Source organism: Anser cygnoides, chromosome 7 (genome assembly GCF_040182565.1).
Source record: "Anser cygnoides isolate HZ-2024a breed goose chromosome 7, Taihu_goose_T2T_genome, whole genome shotgun sequence".
Lineage (NCBI taxonomy): Eukaryota > Metazoa > Chordata > Aves > Anseriformes > Anatidae > Anser > Anser cygnoides.
In genome coordinates, this window is record NC_089879.1 from 10424712 (window position 1) to 10442900 (window position 18189).

Consider the following 18189-nt stretch of genomic DNA (forward strand, 5'->3'; position numbering starts at 1 on the left):
CAGCATTTTTACAGTCAATTTCCTCAGTATGCCCAGTAGTTAAACGATTGTAATCCTCTCTCAAACCAGAAGGTGGCAAGCACTCTTAAATTATGAGCTGCACTGAAACGAGACAGGCTCTCTTCCGATAAAATCTCAGCCACCATTGTCCTCTGCTTGAGCATTCAGCCTTGGGTTTTCCAGCCAGAGATTTGTGTTTAACAGTGTCCAGTAAATCACAGCAGGACAGGACTAAAAAGGGAAGCATGAAGAGATTGAAACATATCTTCCGTTATAACTTTAAAAAAAAAAAAAAAAAAAAAAGAATTCCCTGAGACAAAAGTAGAAAATAATTGTGTAGAAAATAAAGCTGACCGGAAAAATGAAATTTCCGCCCCACAGCAGCTCTGGCAAAGGGAAGGCTGTGTAGAGATCGGGCTCGCTGCCAAGCCTGGCCACAGAAGAGGCACAGGGCACCTGGAGCAAACCGTGCCACAGCCTGTGCCTGTATGCAAATGTCGAATAATCTGCTAAATATTAAGTAATGTTTTGCATGTATTTTCACAGAAGGAAACTAGCCCCAAACTTTATTTACTGTTTTTCAGCAACAACTAAGCTGCAAAATTTCCTGCTAATCTATCAGTCCTAAATGATGTAATTTGTGTGTACACATAACAAGAGTAGAAAGCTAATGTATTCTTGGGTGCCAAGTTAGATGTACCAGTAGGAATTTACTTCCTTTTTTCTGAAAAATTTTAAATTCCAGTCTGTAACTTAACTGGGGAAACAGGTCACCCAGGACATGCTACACAGGAGAGCCTGAAAGGCAAATTAATGCATATAGGTAAATATGTAATAAGAAAACCAATATAAGCTCCACTTTTTAAATATTTACATCACAGCTTGATTTTGGCACTTGGGCTGAAGACTTCATGTCAGTTGGATTCTTCCTCTGACAGGCTATTTATTTCAATATTATGTTTTGAGAATTGGTGGGGGAAAAAAAGGTTTTCAGGTAAAGGAAGTAATTTCTAAGCTTCTTTTTCTGAAGGCCTCAAAGCATCAGGAGGGCAACGCAGCCTTCAGATGCCCGTGACAGCTGATAAGTGCTGACGATTTGAAAGCAGTAATGATACAACCCTCTCTGATGTTGGTCTTGAGCTGAGAGGGAAAGGCTGTTCCTGCTGCCACGCGTGTCCTCCGCTATTCACGGCCACTACGCAGGTGACTGCAGCACTGAGAAACTGTACTCATCTGTACCAGCCTACGGCAGGCACTCGGTGAAAAGGTGATCTCTGCCCTTTGAGGGTCCACATGCAAGTATGAGAAAAAAACGGATAAAAGGGCATGCCAGGGAGCGGGGAGAACAATACCTCTGTCCTCACGGCAGGCCACAGCCTCAGCTTTCCCTTTGTCTTGACCCTGCCAAGTACTGGGGAAGGAGCTTGTTGGGGTCTTCTGTTTTTCAGAGGTATTAAAATAAAGGTGCAAATTCAGTCACAAACGGATGTAAGGAAGAACAATGATCCTGCATGCATTCAGTCCATACTCAGAACACACTAAACTCTGTGTAAGACTGATTTACCATGTCTAAGTGGTCCTAACATGTCCGTCCTGTACCTCTGATCACCAAACCCACACCCAGGAAAAAGGAAACAACTGTCCCATCTTGCAGGTGTGCTTCATGCGAAGCTCACTGCTTTACCATGGGGACTGGCTTTGCCCTGGACCAGAATAATTACAGCATGTTTCACCCCTTATCCTCTGGTTACCTTGCCCCAAGCTGCAAGCCAATGCTGTTTGCACTTCTGACTGAGATCAGCAGTGAAAAGCCTTGTGTTTACTGAGCCTGAGGGCTAAGGAAGCTCAGAGTCCAAAGTCCTGCTACTCTGCAAACTTCACGCTGACCTACCAGGCTGGTAACAAATCCACGACAGCAGGAGGAATGAAGTGGGATAACACCTGAGATAATGCCAAGAGATACAGTGCAGTCACAGAGGAAGGCTGTGATGACTACGGAGGAAGTTTGAGGCAAATAGGTTTTAATTAGAGTATCGTTCAGCCCTTTGGATATTTGCTGAATACTAAGCCAGATTTAACAAGGCATTTCCTTGTCAATCATCACCTTCATTAAAGATTGCAAATAACGAAGAATTAAAATCCTAAGGGAATCCTAAACAGGAGAGAGCTAAATCAGAGTTTAAAGGGCGAATTGTATCATTTACCCCGCCTACAAGTGTCTACCAAGGCAGCAAAATGTTGCCTACTCAACCCAGCTTCTGCTTGATTTTGCCAGCTGCCCCTATTAGCCTGGTTTTAATAGGTGTCACTGCAGAACAGGACCACTGAATAGGTGCCTTCTTCTGGACTGGCCTCAAATTAACCACAGAGCAAGGACCAGAAAAGACAAGAACCAGAATAAGGAGCTAATTAATTGCACCTGTAAGTAAAGGCTCCTGCAAACAAAAGACTGAGGCTGAAAACTGAAAGCTGCAAAGACTTTCTGACTTTTTCAGAGAAAGACACTGCTTAATCTTTTCTCCTGATAGACACTGGTACCCTCTGCCTGCAAAAATGGATGGATGCTCAAAGCCTGCTCTTTTTCTGTTGGGAGAGTTGCACTAGACAGCTCAGCTGCCTCCAGGTACCACCCAAAGCACATCTGGCCAAGCAAAGGAGACCAACTTGTGTCTCTGAAGGGAGAATAATGATCAGGCTACGCACCAGAGAACTTATCTGTGATACAGAAAGCTTCCTACACAGACAGATAAAGCAGGAGCCATAATCCCAATACCAGGTTCAGGTGGCCTCAGTGAATCCTCTCAGATGAACAGAGGATTCACCTAAAATAATGGAAGAAGTGTCAAGTTGGGTGAAGTTGTCACGTGGAACTTTTTTTTGCAGGTGGGCAAAGGGGCACAAAGGGACAACCAACAGGGACACAATCACATCTTATGTCAGCATTCTTAAACTGGAACTTTCTCGTTTGTTTCTTTGCCTTCTAAATGGCATTTTTACCCCATTAAAATTACACTAGATTTTAATATTAAAATAACTGTTAAATAATGTGAAAACAGAATAGGTTCACTGAGATTAAAAATTCATATATACATATATGTTTTTTTCTTTGCTCCGTTTCTCTGGATTCTTACAGCTGAACTCAAACAAACTTCTTTGCCTGCCTTTTTTCTGCCCAATCTGACCGTGATTTATTTAGCCCTAAGCTTATGTTTAAAGACGCTTCTGAAGCTTTTTCCAGCTGTTAGTATCACAATACCATCTGACACTGTGCTGTGACTTCCCTGTGACTGTGCACTGTGACCCTCATACTTGCAAACCTTCTCTGCCTTAAACTTTTGGAGAATAAAGAAATATCTACAGTTAGTTTGCTAGGTCAAAAGCAGTCCATCTCAGGGCTATCTGAAAACAGACTATATGTTCCACCTGACTGTTGGCTTCAATTGAAAACAATGGACTTTCTTTTCAAATTTCATCAGCTTTCCATCTCTTTCAGGAAAGAGATTGAAAGGGAATAGAAAGGAGGAAGGAATATAAACCTTAATGTGCATACAAATGTGGTGGGGAGTGAATGCAGGGAGAATTCACACTCCAGTTGGCATCTTCTCCCCTGTAGCCCAGGCTGACACAGCCCCTGTGACTATTGTGTCTTTGGCGGGCGTTCAGTGGATCGCAGCTGAAGACGCTCATGTGAACCCGTGGGAATCCAACCTGCCAAATTCCTTGTGGCTCCACTTGGTACAGTCTCATCTTTATTTAATGCTCTTTCCTCCCCTGCTGTGGCTTGGTGCAGCTCTTTTCTGCAGCTTCCCTTACGATGCGAGGGCAAGAAGTATCACATACTTAGAAGTGTAGACCTTTCCACCACCCTGTCAGCCTGGTCAGATGTGAGATTCAGACTGGAAAAACTGGAAGATTCAGTCAAAAGTGGCCTGAGAGTCTGGTGAGAAAGGAAACAATGCAGCAGAGGAGGCAGTCGCTGCTCATTGCTAGCTCCTGCCCCCAGAGAACGCACAGTTTGACCATGGTGCTGACAAGTCAACGAGAACTACTGAGTTTCCAAAGCCCAGTGAAATCCTGAGGTACAAGACAGCAGGCTGTCTGCTGGGGATTTTTTTCAGAACAAAGAGGCCCAAAAGTCATGATTTACCCAGGATTTAGGATGCTCCGGGGTCTGTATTTTCCCCTCTTCTGCCTGTCACTGTTTGGAAAATGTGTGCAATCACTTACTGCAACACCCGCTTACCATCCATAGAGCTGCTGAGGCAGAATCAATATTGCATTGAGTTCTCATTAACTTTTGGGTGAAATGTGCATGCTCCTGGCTCCAGGAAGAAAATGGCTGTTATTTCCCCTTTCTACAGCTGTCCCGATTTGTCACTACATTTGCAAACATGACCCTGGAAGTCAGACTTCATTATAGCAACAACCACCAGTCCAGAGGGAAATTAACCAAAAAGGATATATTTTTTTCCAACAGCAAACAAGCAAACAGCAACAAAATGCATCTTGGCAAGGTAATTGAAAGAAACTCATCACTTTTAATGAAAGTTAAAGTGATTGCATTCTAAGCAAGTTAATTATATCACTGTATTATTGCTGCCTGACAGATTAATTTCATTTATAGTCAGTGGGGAGGTAACCCAAACTAGAAGTCCATTGCAAAGCTTTTCATTGATTTTTAATGGGCTTTGGATTGGATCTTTGGAGAATTTTGCCTTTATGCTTCTATAATGCTGATCCATGTAAGAATGGAATGTCTAATTCTACATTTTTTAATTTTTTTTTCAGGAGGAATTTCTTAATGATCAGCAGTAATCATATCAATACTGTAAAGTGAACTAGATTTCTCTTCTAACAAAACATTCCAAATCAAAAATGTTCCAAAATATGACAAAGTATTCCAAATATCCAAAGTATTGTTACCAACATTATCTTCTTGCTGGAGGTGTAGTAAGCACATGTTGAAATAGGTGTTCCTAGAAAAAGATGTTTTTTTCTTGCTTCAAACACTACCATTTAAATACTGCCATTTTGAAAAGGTCATTTTTTTCATTATTTTTCACTTAAAAGTTATTATAAATCCTGTATCATACAATAGCTGAGAGCAGCACCTTCACGGTTAAGTGTAACTTTTCACTTTTGAAGTAACATTCCCTCCTTTGGTGTTACTTAAAAGTGAAGATAGAATTTTCAAAAAGAAAGCACTTTTTGTCATTTATTTTCTGACTATTTTTCAGCTTTTTAAATATTAAAGAATTTTCTGTGATAAAAGAAAGTAGTAAAATTTTTACCTTTTTTTTTCTTTCCTATTTAAAAAAAAAAATACTTTCTGTGGGGAAAGCTTCAAAGGAGACCTTTTTCCATTAAAATCTCTTTGGGAAAAATTCTCCTCTGCTGTGTATGAGATACAACCTTTTTCTTCTTCATCAGACATTGAACCCAAACTCTTCCCAATTGAATGATGAATGCGTTTACTGGTTTTACTTCTTTATGATCCACATAATAACTGTAAACTAGAAACAGTCTTGAGACAGTTAGATATATCTGTGCCCTTCTAGCCAGATTTTCAATTCTGCAGCTGCTCAGCAAGACCTGAGCCATTTTCAAATTAAATCAGTGCTGTTTAATCTACAACATTTTATTTATATTTGCTTTGAGTCACAGATGTGGACTGTACATCCATAGAACATGTCCTATAAAAAATGTGTAAAGTAGGAACAAACAGAGTCAGAATTATCTGCATACAGAGATGGGCTGAATATTACAGAAGAGGATTGCCCTGAGATGCTCAAATCAGTATTTCAAACCATATATTTCAAAGTTCATTGTGGTTTTCATTACTATACAGACAGGAGCATTTTCCTGCCTCTCAGCTACTTTTTAGTAAGTGTAAAAAGTGGAAAGTTTCTTGTTGTTCTTGTACTTGCTGGAAGTGCAAAAAAAGTAAACTTAAGCAGCCTCTGCACTAGTAGACAATAGTTGACAGGGCTAAACATCTGGTCTAACCCCCCTGGAATTTTAGGTTCCAGACTCAAAAGCATCTGGCTGATCCTTTATGTGTTTACAGAAAGCAATGTCAAATATCACACAGCTTAAATGTTCGCTCACTGAAATGCGCACAGGCTCAACAAGGTTTAAAGTTCTCTTTTCTGCTATAAAAAGCACTGCAGCACCTCACAGTTCCCCATGATGAGGGTTTGTCTCATTGTTTCTAATCTAACTTTCCATCCCACCTGCTCTGGTTTAGCAGGGCGCTGAGTGGGTCTCACTCCCTACCCCAGAAGTGGCTGCATTTCAGTGAGTGGTACTGAAATGTAAAACACGCAGCTGCAAGGCATAGCTTCTCACTTGAATTTCCAGTCCTTTTATGCTTTAATTTTATATTTTCATTTTACACTGAAGAGATTCACTTACCAGTCCAAGGCATTGGCTCAGAGACTGAGGAGTGTCTGCTCCTTGTTGCTAGATCTGCAGAAAGGGAGGTCTCGTGAGAATAAATGTTTCAGTAGGGTGAGAAACTCAAAGGCAGACTAGGCTGTGAAGTTACAGACAGCAAAATGTGAAATGTTAGAAGACATAATTAGTTCTAGCTCATTGAAAGAAAAGTCTGTAGATGCCCTGGTGTGATCAGGAAGGCTCATTCAGGCTCTGTGGGAAGAGGATCTGGGAAGCCCTCAGCTCAGGAGCAGATCCCTTAACCTATAGACTCTGGAGTATCAGGCAAGTCACTGATGTCTACAGTGACAGGAGCAAGATTGTGTCTTCCACATGTTGTAAATCTGCAAGCACGCTCCTCACCATGACTAAAATCACATTTCTCATGTGGGATCACAGTGCTGCCAATGGCTTTGTCCCCCATCTCAGCAGCCACAGTAGCTACTAGGTGGCCACATAGCCAGAAGAGAATCAGAGCTACGCAGGAGCTCCTCTAGAGTACATTCAGACTGCCTTACACTTAAGACATGGCTAATTATTCACATGGTGGCAAACGCAATTTATTTGTTTATAACATTTACAAGGTTCTCTAGATATGGACCGTGCTCACTGTTGTTTATGGTTGAACTCACCCTGACCTGGGTAATTTCACAGGATTTCAACACTTTTATGGAGTGATAGAGTAGTTTACACACGAAGAAGGGGAATATATGTTCAGTGACTAGTCTAGAAAAGAGATGAATGAGGGAAGGGAGATGTTGTATGATAGAGGTCTATTAAATCTTGTGTGGTATGGAAATGGTTTGCCTCTGGCAAAACACCAACTAAGATGCATTTATAGTTTCTTCACAGAAGGCAGGTTTAGAACAAAGTATATACTTCACACAATGCAGAGTTATGGATCTCTGCTTCAGAATATGTGTTAGTGGGTACTAAAAGTTTATGGCTTCAAAAAGGGACTGGACAAATGCATAGTGGAAATATTCCTTGGGATCACCACCCACTCCACGAATACACAAACTCACAACTGAAGATTGGGAGAGGAGCTTTCCCAAATTTGGGCAAATATGATGCATTTGCCTTGTTATAATCTCCCACAGAAACAAGACCTTGGGTAGGGGGGAAAGTTGGCCTTACCCAGTGGGGCTGTTAGATTCCACGTTCACCCCACATTGCAAGCTTGAAATTCAAAGAGAAATTTACTTCTGTAAAACAAATTATAGAGCTAGGTCCTCAGTAGACATGTGGACTTAGTTGTTAGTCATGAGGCTAATTTGCCCCAAACAAATAATTCTGCCTCCAATGATGGTAGTTGTTTTCAGATGACAAATGTGGTATCAGCAATTTTGATAGCCTTTTAATATGTTTTCTCTTATGACAATGTTACATGGAGAATTGCTCAATGTACTAAATTGCAACAAATTTTAGTGACCAAAAAATGAATTTATAAGGCTGGTTAGTATATTCAATATATTGTCACTTGCCAGGAAAATACCACACTAAGCAGAGAGAGCAAGACAGCATGTTTTCCTTACGGTGGGATTGCACTTTTATTATTTGCGAGGAAATTTAGTACAGAAAGGAGCTAAAGTCTAACTCAAGGTATGGTCCTTCTATGACAATGCGTAAGTGGCCTTAGACAGGGCCAGCTTTCCCTGAGACAAGAGTTAGCCGACTAACCTTAAGGGAAGCCAGCCCATACAGTAAAGTGACATCTGGTCAGACTGAGCCTGTAAACTCTGTGAGGACTTTACAAAAAAAAGAAACCCAAGGCCTGTAAAGTACAGCTACAGTGGGGATCATAAGATCCAACAATCTTAGAAGTTCACAAAGAGAGTTCCACAGATGTCAATGAGCTTTGTGTCGGGAGTTCTGGAAATGCCTCTACATTTTTCTGCAGAAATGAACAAATTTTTCAAACACGGCTTCTTCCTGGTTTCTTCCTGTCAGTGAATATAGATCCACAATACAACTCAGGCAAACCAGTAACACGGAACTCCCTCATGTCATGCAGTAATTCTCAGCTCAAAATGGCCAGGTTGGGAAGGGAGCGCTCTGAGAACAGTGTTGTAATTTGACTGCAGCCTGGGGCTCAGCCACAAGAAAACCCTGGTGCCTACAGATCCTCAGCACCCGGCTACAGAGCAGCAGATCTGTAACAGGTGACACCAGGTGAGCTTGCCAACATAGAGCAGTGTTAACGTACGATAGCCTCCTGTGTTCGAGGCAAGAGTCATCCCAGTTCGGCTGTCACACAGCAAAGCTGTCACATGGCTGCAGCTTGCTTCTCTGAGAGCTCAGCTAAATCAATCACTGCCATTATTAGCTGAATCACTGAAATGACACGTCTCAAGGCTTTTATTCTAGGGGAATGTTTTGAAAAGCAGCTTGCCTGTTCTATGGTTTTCATTATACAGCCAATGCTAAGTCCCATCTTGCCCTCAAAAGGACCACAAGATTTCAGCCAAAAAGCAAACCACCAATGACTCGTGATTCAAGTGCAGATTCCAAGCCCAATTGTTTATCAGTTTCCTTTATCATGAGATTCGCCCTCTGTATATCACCACAGAAGAAAAGTTATATGCAGTTTCTCTTTACAGGAGTAATAAAGACTAAGAAAAACAGTTCCAGTCCAGGACAACATGGTAATAGATCCAGATTCACGTGGAGTTAGGGACATATTCCATATTATATTATCTAAAAGGACTTTACTGTAATGTTTAGAAATCAACTATATTGTCAAGAGGTTGCACAGAGTACCTGCAGAGATAATAAGTACAATGTGCAACACAGAAATTAATTATGAAGCCAACCCCCTAATTATTTTCATGCAAATTGAAGACTGCTTGCTTAGTTCTTGGGAAAGTTTCCAGCTAATGTGCTGTAAAATATCAGTGCCTCAGCAGATTTCCAGCTTGGCTCCACATTGGAGCTAAGCCGTGAGAGTTCTTTCCCATTTTGCCTGCGAATGATCCCAGGTATGAAGCAGTACATCAAGCTGAACTCTAAAGAATACTTTGAGTATAGCAGTCTTTGAAGGCTGTAAAATGTCTCATAACTAAGCTCTGGCCTTTCCCAAGTGTGCAGAACTGTACCATTTAACAGCCTCGCAGCAGTTTTATGTTTCTGCATTTGCAGCTGTAGTAAAAGCATGATGTCTTCTTTTTATTCCTTTGTGGCCGGTGCACACCAGTGATTTCCCTGGGACTGCTCCTTGCCTGAAATCTTCTCCTGCCTCAGAAGGACTTTGTCTCTCCCCATGTCGTGCACCAGGAGTCCTTCCACAGGTTGGAAGTTATGGGCTCACCTGTGCAACTCTGTAATGACAGATGTGTGAAATGAGCCAATTAAAAGAGCAATTACAGAGCAACTTTACAAAGGGAATTAAGGTTGGAAATCACTAAATGACCTGCTGCCCAAGGAATTTTAACATGGAATCGGTGCCAGTGCCAGAGATGTGCTTACCCCAGTAAGGTTAGCTAGATCTCCTGGTAGGTATAAGCTTTTCCTTGCAATTCAGTGTCCTTTGCAGCTTCCATAACCCAGGAAGTGAAAAAAAAGAGCTGACCAAGATCAAGATTTCTCTGTGAGAGTTTCTTTCAGGGATTTTGGGTATTTTTTCTTTCCATTTAGTTGTTTTTGTTTGCTTGTTTGTGTTTTTGTGGTTTCTTGTTTTATTTTATTATTTTTTTCCCAACTGTGAAGGGTGTGTATCAAGAAAAATAAGCCAACATTCTTGAAAGGTATGAATTCAATCCAAGGCAAAAGGAGCTGTGCTTCAAAGGTTCCAACTCAGACTTAAAAACTGAGGTAACTGAGGTCTTTTTTGTTCTTTCCAGTAACTGTTTTACTATGGTCATATTGTTTTCTGTTCCTTGAATCTGTTTGTAAATGCTCTTGCCCCATTATTTTAAAGTCCCCAGAAGGAAGATCTTGGTTTTCTGTACATTACAATCTTTTTTCTACAAAAGCTTTGAATCAAATTGACCTAACCAGACTACCCTGCAATGCAGGACTGTGTGAGAAAACACTGACCAAATTGTGCACTGCAACATATGGCATCTGCTGTGCCACCCTGTCAATCTCCGACAGGAATAGGGCACACATTTCACTTAAACACCTATAAGTTAGATGACACTTTACTCCAGCTGTCTACAGCTTGGATAGCTGGCCTAGCTAGCCAGCCTCTCTACAGGTAGGATCATCAGTTACAAACTGGTGTTTGTCTGTCAAGGATTTCACCATCAGTTAGCAGTTTATTCTGGTGGTGATGACACAGAGCTGACTAGGGAGGAATTTCTATCACAAGTGAATGGTAGCAGAATCTCTGCTAATGTGAAAAATCACGGAGCTGGGAGCACACACACTTCACTCTTATTCAATCTAGTGCAAACAATTGACTCACACTGATATTAGCTAAGTCACTGCATATTATAGTACCTAAAGTAGTATCAGGGGTCAGAAAAACAGCTTAACTCCGCGATCCCTAGAAATACATAAGCCATATCTTTACTGTGAAAGCTTAAACTCCAAGATTCCACCCTTTCTTATATTTTGAAAAATCTTCCTTTTTAGACTGTAAATTCACAATTCCAGAGACTTGATTTAATGCCTGTTACCCACATCTATATGAATATCTAGATCCCTGATGTCTAGCCCCATGAGGTTAAGTACCTGTGTGGCCTGCTTCTAATGTAATAAAGAGATTTACATTTATTTTTAGCCCTGCTTGTACTATCAAAACTCCACAGGGTGGCCTAGCCCAAAAAAGAATGAGCTGCTTGTTTTCAAGGCACTTTTCCTTTTGCTGCATACTCTTGGGAAGTCTTATGTCACTGAAAATTATCCACCCCTATGGACAAATTCTCCACAGGCATTCACTCTCACTGACCTTTCCCGGCACGTGGGAATGATTCCAGCTGTGCTTTATGAGCAGCAGTTCTTCATCCTTGATCTGAGTTGTCCTAGGGGATTCCTGCTTTCATAATCCTCTTCCTGCCTTTGTATGAGTGTTTGTGGCAAGAAGACGTAAAGAGAAAACAATAATAACTCTAGAGTAAGGAGGTGGGGAGGTGGGAGCCATCATACAAAGGGGCACACACCAATACTCCATGTTCAGGAAAAGAAAACCTATACTTCCATTAGCAGTGTTTGCGTCTGGGGACTTATTTGCACTGCTGTAAAACGGTACTTGATCATATGCTTAAGTTTAAGAACACATGTAATTGTGGTCTGAGAGCAGCAAGCTGGGCTTATCTGTTTAACAATTTTCCTACAGGCAAACTGTCCCTGCTTTTCAGAATCACAACTTAAGAAAGAGGCTGGGAAAATGAGCCTGGGACAGAAAACAGACCAGCAGGCTGGAAAGATACAAAGCAGAACAAAAATATGTCACAGGCTATTGTAAAAAGACATTTCTAGTTAGGAAAAAGTGACTTGCAAGACTAATTTGAGAATATATTTGTCATAAGCCAGATAAGATGAGCCAAGATTTTTAAATCAGCCCATCCTTGCTTCCTTTGGCTGGTAGCAAAGAAGAAGAAACTTTGCACAGCAGGGAGAATCTGATGCTGAGCTAATCGAATGTGCGTGCAGAGCGAGCAGCAGATGACAAGGACGGGGTTGGCAGGATGTCGCCAGATTGTTTGATTAGCAATGGGATGGTTCAAGAGCTCCCTGTCCTACCAGGGACTTGGCACAGATGCTGGCACATGACTCAGTCCTCAAGTAGTTGTTCACTGCAATACTGTTTGAGAAATTGCTCTGCTTCTCTGAAAACAGGAAGGGTATTAACAAAAACAAAAACAAGGATGAGAAAGAAAGGCTACGAGACTGTGTCTATAAATGTTAGATTTTGGCTATTCATTCTGCTAATACCATTCAAACTTCAGATGAAATGAGATATTTGACTTGGGATAAAAATCGGATAGTCTGAAATTAAACCCGGCAAGAGTAATATGAGGGAGCGTTGACGAGTGGGTATTTTCTTTCCCCTACCGTTGATATCCATGTTATTGCTTTTTTCTGTGTGTCAGTTTAGACCAAACAACCACAGAAAATGAAAGATTTTATTTTTTTCTTTGGGACAAACATGGTGAGAAAAGCAGCAGCACTTTCTTTTGACACACCGAAGTTGCAACTCTATTCTGGGGGAGCTAAGTGAAAAAAATAAACTGATTTTAGTGATGTGTGTATAGGGATAGGAAGAAAGCCCCAAACATCAAAACTACCTATGAACACAGAACAAGTATAGCAATTGTCTTTGATTACTAACAGCAGGTTTTTCAAACTACAGACAAAATATATATGGATTATGAGTAATTTTCTGAGCCATCCAACTGGGCATCTTCAGGTAGAATCAAGATTTTTGATGCTATAGATTCACAACTACAATCCAATTTGTGTTGCCCAGACACAGATAAATATAGTCGTTGCACTAAAGTCAGCTCAGAAAAATTAGGGGGTCTGACATCTTCCCCGAGATTTTTAAGATAGTTTGAATTATAAAATAACTAAGTCCCCCAGAAAGAAGATGCACATTGTTGTTATCTTATATATTTATCACAATGCATAATCAGCTGTCATCAATTTGGATAGCTCTGTTAGCACAACAGAGCAGAAATATATTTTTTTCATGGGATAGCTAATCTGGAGTATATATGAGACTTGTATGTAATGATTATACAGATCTATGGAGAAATATTTTAACACAGCCAGCAGTTTTATAGTGGGCTTTCATATGCCTCTATACTTCCAAATCGTGCATGTAACTACATTCCTGTCAGTATCCAGCATGTTCAGATGGCTATATTGCTTCTCTCCAGCACGTCTTCTGACTAGCCTGTCACAACAATCTATGACACCATTCTTTGACAGCTTACCACTGCTTTACATGAAATGTGAGGATCTTTCTGCAATCACAAGTTGGATTCATATTCCTAAATAAGAGTGTGGGGGAAGTGTATATGTATAGATATGTGTACGTATGCGTACGTAGACAGACACATACGCAAATCCAAAATATCTGTGTGTGAATCATTAGAATTACAATTAGACAGAATCAAGAAGTGCAAGGTTGGATATCTCTCCTAAGCTGCATATCCTTTCTTGGCTTTGTGGAAGACTCCTTTGTATTTTGTGACAACAGATGATGCACTCAGTGGAGTGTTGCCACATTGCTGAGAAAGGAACTGCTTGTTTGAATGGACTTTGCATTTGTTTTAGAAGAGATCTCCAGTTTCAGTCAGATTCATTTGCTTTGTATTACTTTTAATAAATAAGGCTAAAGGACATAACATATAGATGTCATATAGATACCTATAGATTATGATGACAAATCTCTGTTACAGGTTTTTCTACTAGATGAATGTGGTTAATTGGTCAGAATGGGAAAACTCATGGGGAAAAAAGGAGTCAAATTAAAATACAAAATATAACATAAGAGGTTTTGTCTGTGCTTCTGACAATACACAGCTGTTCTCTCTCCTATTCTTGGCTTTGTGTAAGGGCTGGCAAGAAATCCAACATAACCAAATGTACCCTTTCTGAGGTGCAGCAGCCTTCTGGAGCTAAGGAGAGAACCAGTGCTATGGTGACTTAGTCAATTAAATTAATAATTAAACTCAGAAAGAATAACAACTATTAAATATCTCTCCAACCCATCAACCAGTAGCTGAACAGCTACACAATGCTCTCTCTGACCTCTCAGCCATGAACACAGTGAGAGCCATGGACAGGTTGAACCTCGGCTCCAATCCCTAGAACGTGAGCAGGACCCTTGCCATCTCTCTGCAGTGCTGTGCAGACCCACAAAGTTCAAATCTCCTGCGCTGCATGGTACCAACACACCAAATCCTCCTCAGCAGCTTGTAATGAAAGGAAAGCCTTCAGTTTGGAAGCTTGTGGAGATCAAAACTACGTGCTCCTGCCTACAGAAGAGATAGGCAGCATTGCCAGTGCCCCTAGAAAAAAAAAAAAAAAAGGGAAATTTCTGTGGGACCTGAGAGAGAAGACTGCATCCCACATAGAGAGAAAAACAAAAACAAACACTCCTTGTTTCCCATGAACTTCTTCATTTTTCCTCCTTCCTGCTTGCAAATGAAAACACTCCCTGCGGGTTGGATCTGGGGCAAAATCTTTCCTGACAAATAGCTTAATCTTATATATTTGAAAGAGAAAGCAAACAGGTCCCTGAAAGGCTTCTCTGTACCACAGAGAACACCAGTTTACCCTATTCCTCTCATTCTAGTTGAAGCTAATCTTGAATGTTTCAGAAAAAAGATGAAGAAAAATAGCCCAGAAGATAAGCTTTGTATAAGAAGGGTGTAAAACATATTTCTAGCCTTTATACTCATTTTAAGCTACCATCTCAAAATCTTTCCTTTGTTACTGGGCATCCTGTGTGACCCTTGTAATCACAATGAATGTCTCTCAGGCAACCTTACCCCCTGCCCTGATCCATTTCTAATAGTGATTGTGCTAAGGACGTTTCTGTATCTGCAGCTCTTTAATTGTTCATTGCCTGGAAAATGCCACTGCTCTATGGCTGTGGCCATTAGCAATGACTAGCAAAGTCTGCCTGAATTGAAGAATGGGTCAATGTGAACTGGCTTAGATTCTGTCTTTTACAGGCACATCCAATAAGAAATCTCCTTCACATCGGGACTGTCCAAAGCCCATTGACGTCAGTGGAGAGACCTGATCTCAGCGGGTTTTAAATCAGACTCTGTAGCTGAGACTTCCAAAGCAGCCTGGGGGATTCAGACACATATCTTTCATTAAAGTGAGGGTGTTTTAAAGCAAATGGAAGATATGTGTCTGAAATCCCCTAGACTGCTTTGAAAATCTAAAATACTGTGCAAGCTATACAGCTTTCCCCATAAAAATAGCTGCCAAATTTTGCTTTGGTAAATGCAATAGAACTGCATGAAAAGATCCACACAAGGGTCTGGTCCCCCTCATCCTTCAGGAAAACGGGGAGAAGGATGGCCAGAGTGCTTCATTTTCACCATTAAACCCTCCCCGTGTCAAAGTCATTTGGTGGAGCAATAGGGTTGCTCTGGACCAGCAGGACTGTCCCAACAGGGACTTCAGCTTTCCATGTACAAGGGGTTTTATTTCAGCCTACCCTGGCCTGGCTGGGGAGGATGAAGTAATCAGCAAAATTATTGCAGGAGGAGGATGACATGGAACAAGGAGCAGGCATGACCAGATGACATTTTCTCCCATTTGAGGGTCAGCAACTGAAGTTCCTAGCCATGAGAAGATGATTTAATGTTCACTTTTAACAACAGTCTTACCAAAACAAAGTCTTTCAGACTTTTGAATTTGTGATTTGTATTTTCCAGTGGGGGTGCTAATCCAGGGCTGCCATTACTACAGAGGGACTTAGACCTTGAAATACCCATGATAATTCTGTCATCTGACCTTAGGCACCAAGGAAGTGCATGTCCAGTCCAGGTTAGTTTCCTAAGGCAAACTGTGGAAGAAAGGTGTCTATGGAAAGGCATTCATCATATGCTATGAGGTTACAGAACACTCTCCCACCGGAGCTGCCTCAGTGGAGGAAAAGGCTACCTCCAGCTACCTTGGAGACACCTAAGTCTCTGATGGCTAAAGCTGGCTGAAAGGAAGCCATCGTCTTTTAATGTCATAATACCTGAATTAATAATACTGTGCTTGAGGGGCAGCAAACTGTGAGCAGGCCTGCTACATCCCCTCATGGACATTAAGGAATATTTGACATGGAGTTCCCCATCAGCCTATGTGCAAGGCTGGTCTGTCTGCACACTCAGTGTTGACGAGGCTGAGCCCTCCAGAAGAGACTGCCCAGGAGGGCTTCACCACCATCCCAACAGCCTCTCGCAGGACGGGTCTTGGTGCACATCCTTTGCCTCCTGTCTGGCCTTGACAAGGACACAGCATTGTACAGCTCAGCCCCACAGAAAAATCACCTCTGTTTTGTGAGAGGTGGTGAGAAAAACCTTCCTACAGACCATGATGACAATCTACTTACTAGTCAGACATAGCCTCACCCAATTACATTATTACTTTGCAGCAAGCTAGAACAAGGCAACACCATTAACTCTTCATTTTAGCAGTCCACTGCCTTCACATCCAATTTAGAAGGTGGAGGGTGAAGAGTATGTTCAGTCACACGTCCTGTACAGCTCAGGTTGTCATGCCACTAGCATGCCTCAGTTGTGTGGGTGCTTAAAGCCTTTTCCCTTTATTTCTTGCATTTTAGGACTACTGAGAACAGGTTACATTCTGCTAAAATGACAAAGAGTAATTGCATTCAAGGTGTTATTTCTTGGTGGCAGAGATACTTCAGACCTCGTGTTGATTCCAGATTTTAAATATCAGAAAGTTTGAGGCAGTCAGCTCTGGGTTTCCAATACTGACCTGTCTCCTGTAAACACAATCAAAAACTTATTATAAGACTCACACTGGACAAATGTTAAGCCGAGTCCAGGGATCTGCACATAGTTCATATTTTTAGTGCAGAAAAAAATGACTCAAAGGGAAAATTGATGTACAGGAAAATTTGATAAAGCTGATGTCTGGATAGCTTTTGCTCTGGTGAGATGTTACAACTTGTCCAAGACAATCTCTGAAAGAGGTAATTGAGCATTTGAAAAGAAACTGTTAATCACAGTTAAGATAACCTCAATGAGCTACCTGTCACGGCAAGTGATGAACTCAGCTTCTATTCTATGTTTGCCTGGAGAAAACTCTGTCGAGAAACTAGAAGTATACTCACATCTTTATCTAGAGAGAAAGTTCATGGTAACAGAGGATTTGAATAGACAGAAAATTGATTTTCTTGGAAGGTGAACTATTTGTATTTCTTTTTCTTTTTATCACACAGCTGAAATGTTTTATCAAGCTTAGCTTATGAGGAATGTAAATAAATTTATGTTGAATGTTAAATAAACCTTTTCTTTCTTTTTTCAATTTCCTTTTCTTTCACTTTTTAATAAATCTTATTTGGGCTGAGATTATGCTCATAAAGTCAATTCATGCAGGAGCCGCAGAGAAAACAGATGCTGTAACCTTTGAACAGAAGTGCTTAGAAGCAGTGCAAAAGAGAGCTTGGAAATGAAAATTACCATTTTTGTCTGAGGGACTCATAGAACATAGAACACAGAAGTAGCTCATATGAGAGGCATAAACATTTCCCTCTTGATTTATGGTAGAACTGACCCAGGATACTGAACTCAGTCACAATGTCATCCATGTTAAAATACTGGCACCAAAATGCCCCAGGATGATAGCTTATTTCTTAGTTCCTAGGGGCACCCAAAAGCAGAGCTGTGCATCCAGTGCTGGCAATGGCATGATGGGCAGAGCTGTGACGGATTTGTTCCATCTAGAAATGGAGGCAGGGAAGCAACAAGGAGCCAATGGCTCTGAAAGGAGTTGTCACCCACCACAGCCTTGGAGATATCACCTCCTGCAGAAGGAGTCAATAACACCTACTCAGTAGCCACCAGAGGAGCTTGGGATGGCAGGGAAGGAGGAGAATTGGCCCCATGAGAGAAGCAACTGTGATTATAAGGTAGCTTGTATGATGATTATATAGTATCAGCCAACACATGCTGCATTGATATCTCTTCTATCTGACTTTGTGATAGCAATAGAAAATATAAGCACTGCTGTAAATGGCTCGTGTGGGGTCACATGTGAGACAGAGCGCAGTTTCATTTCCACAGGTTAAAGGAAAATAGATAAACTGCAGCAGATATAGCAATC

The 18189-nt window shown here is 41.2% G+C and overlaps 1 long non-coding RNA gene across 3 annotated transcripts in view; it reads left to right on the forward strand.

The window, feature by feature from the left end:
• The window catches only part of LOC136791318 (uncharacterized), a 225869-nt gene that overhangs the window by 186219 nt on the left and 21461 nt on the right, over positions 1 to 18189 (forward strand). The window contains exon 7 of one of the 3 annotated variants that reach the window (XR_010833050.1): positions 10141 to 12584. The exons of 1 other annotated variant lie outside the window; for it this stretch is intronic. This is a non-coding gene — a long non-coding RNA (uncharacterized lncRNA). Of the gene's footprint in view, positions 1 to 1030; positions 1980 to 10140; positions 12585 to 18189 lie in introns of those variants that run through there. One more of the 3 variants, XR_010833045.1, reaches the window with a different exon arrangement.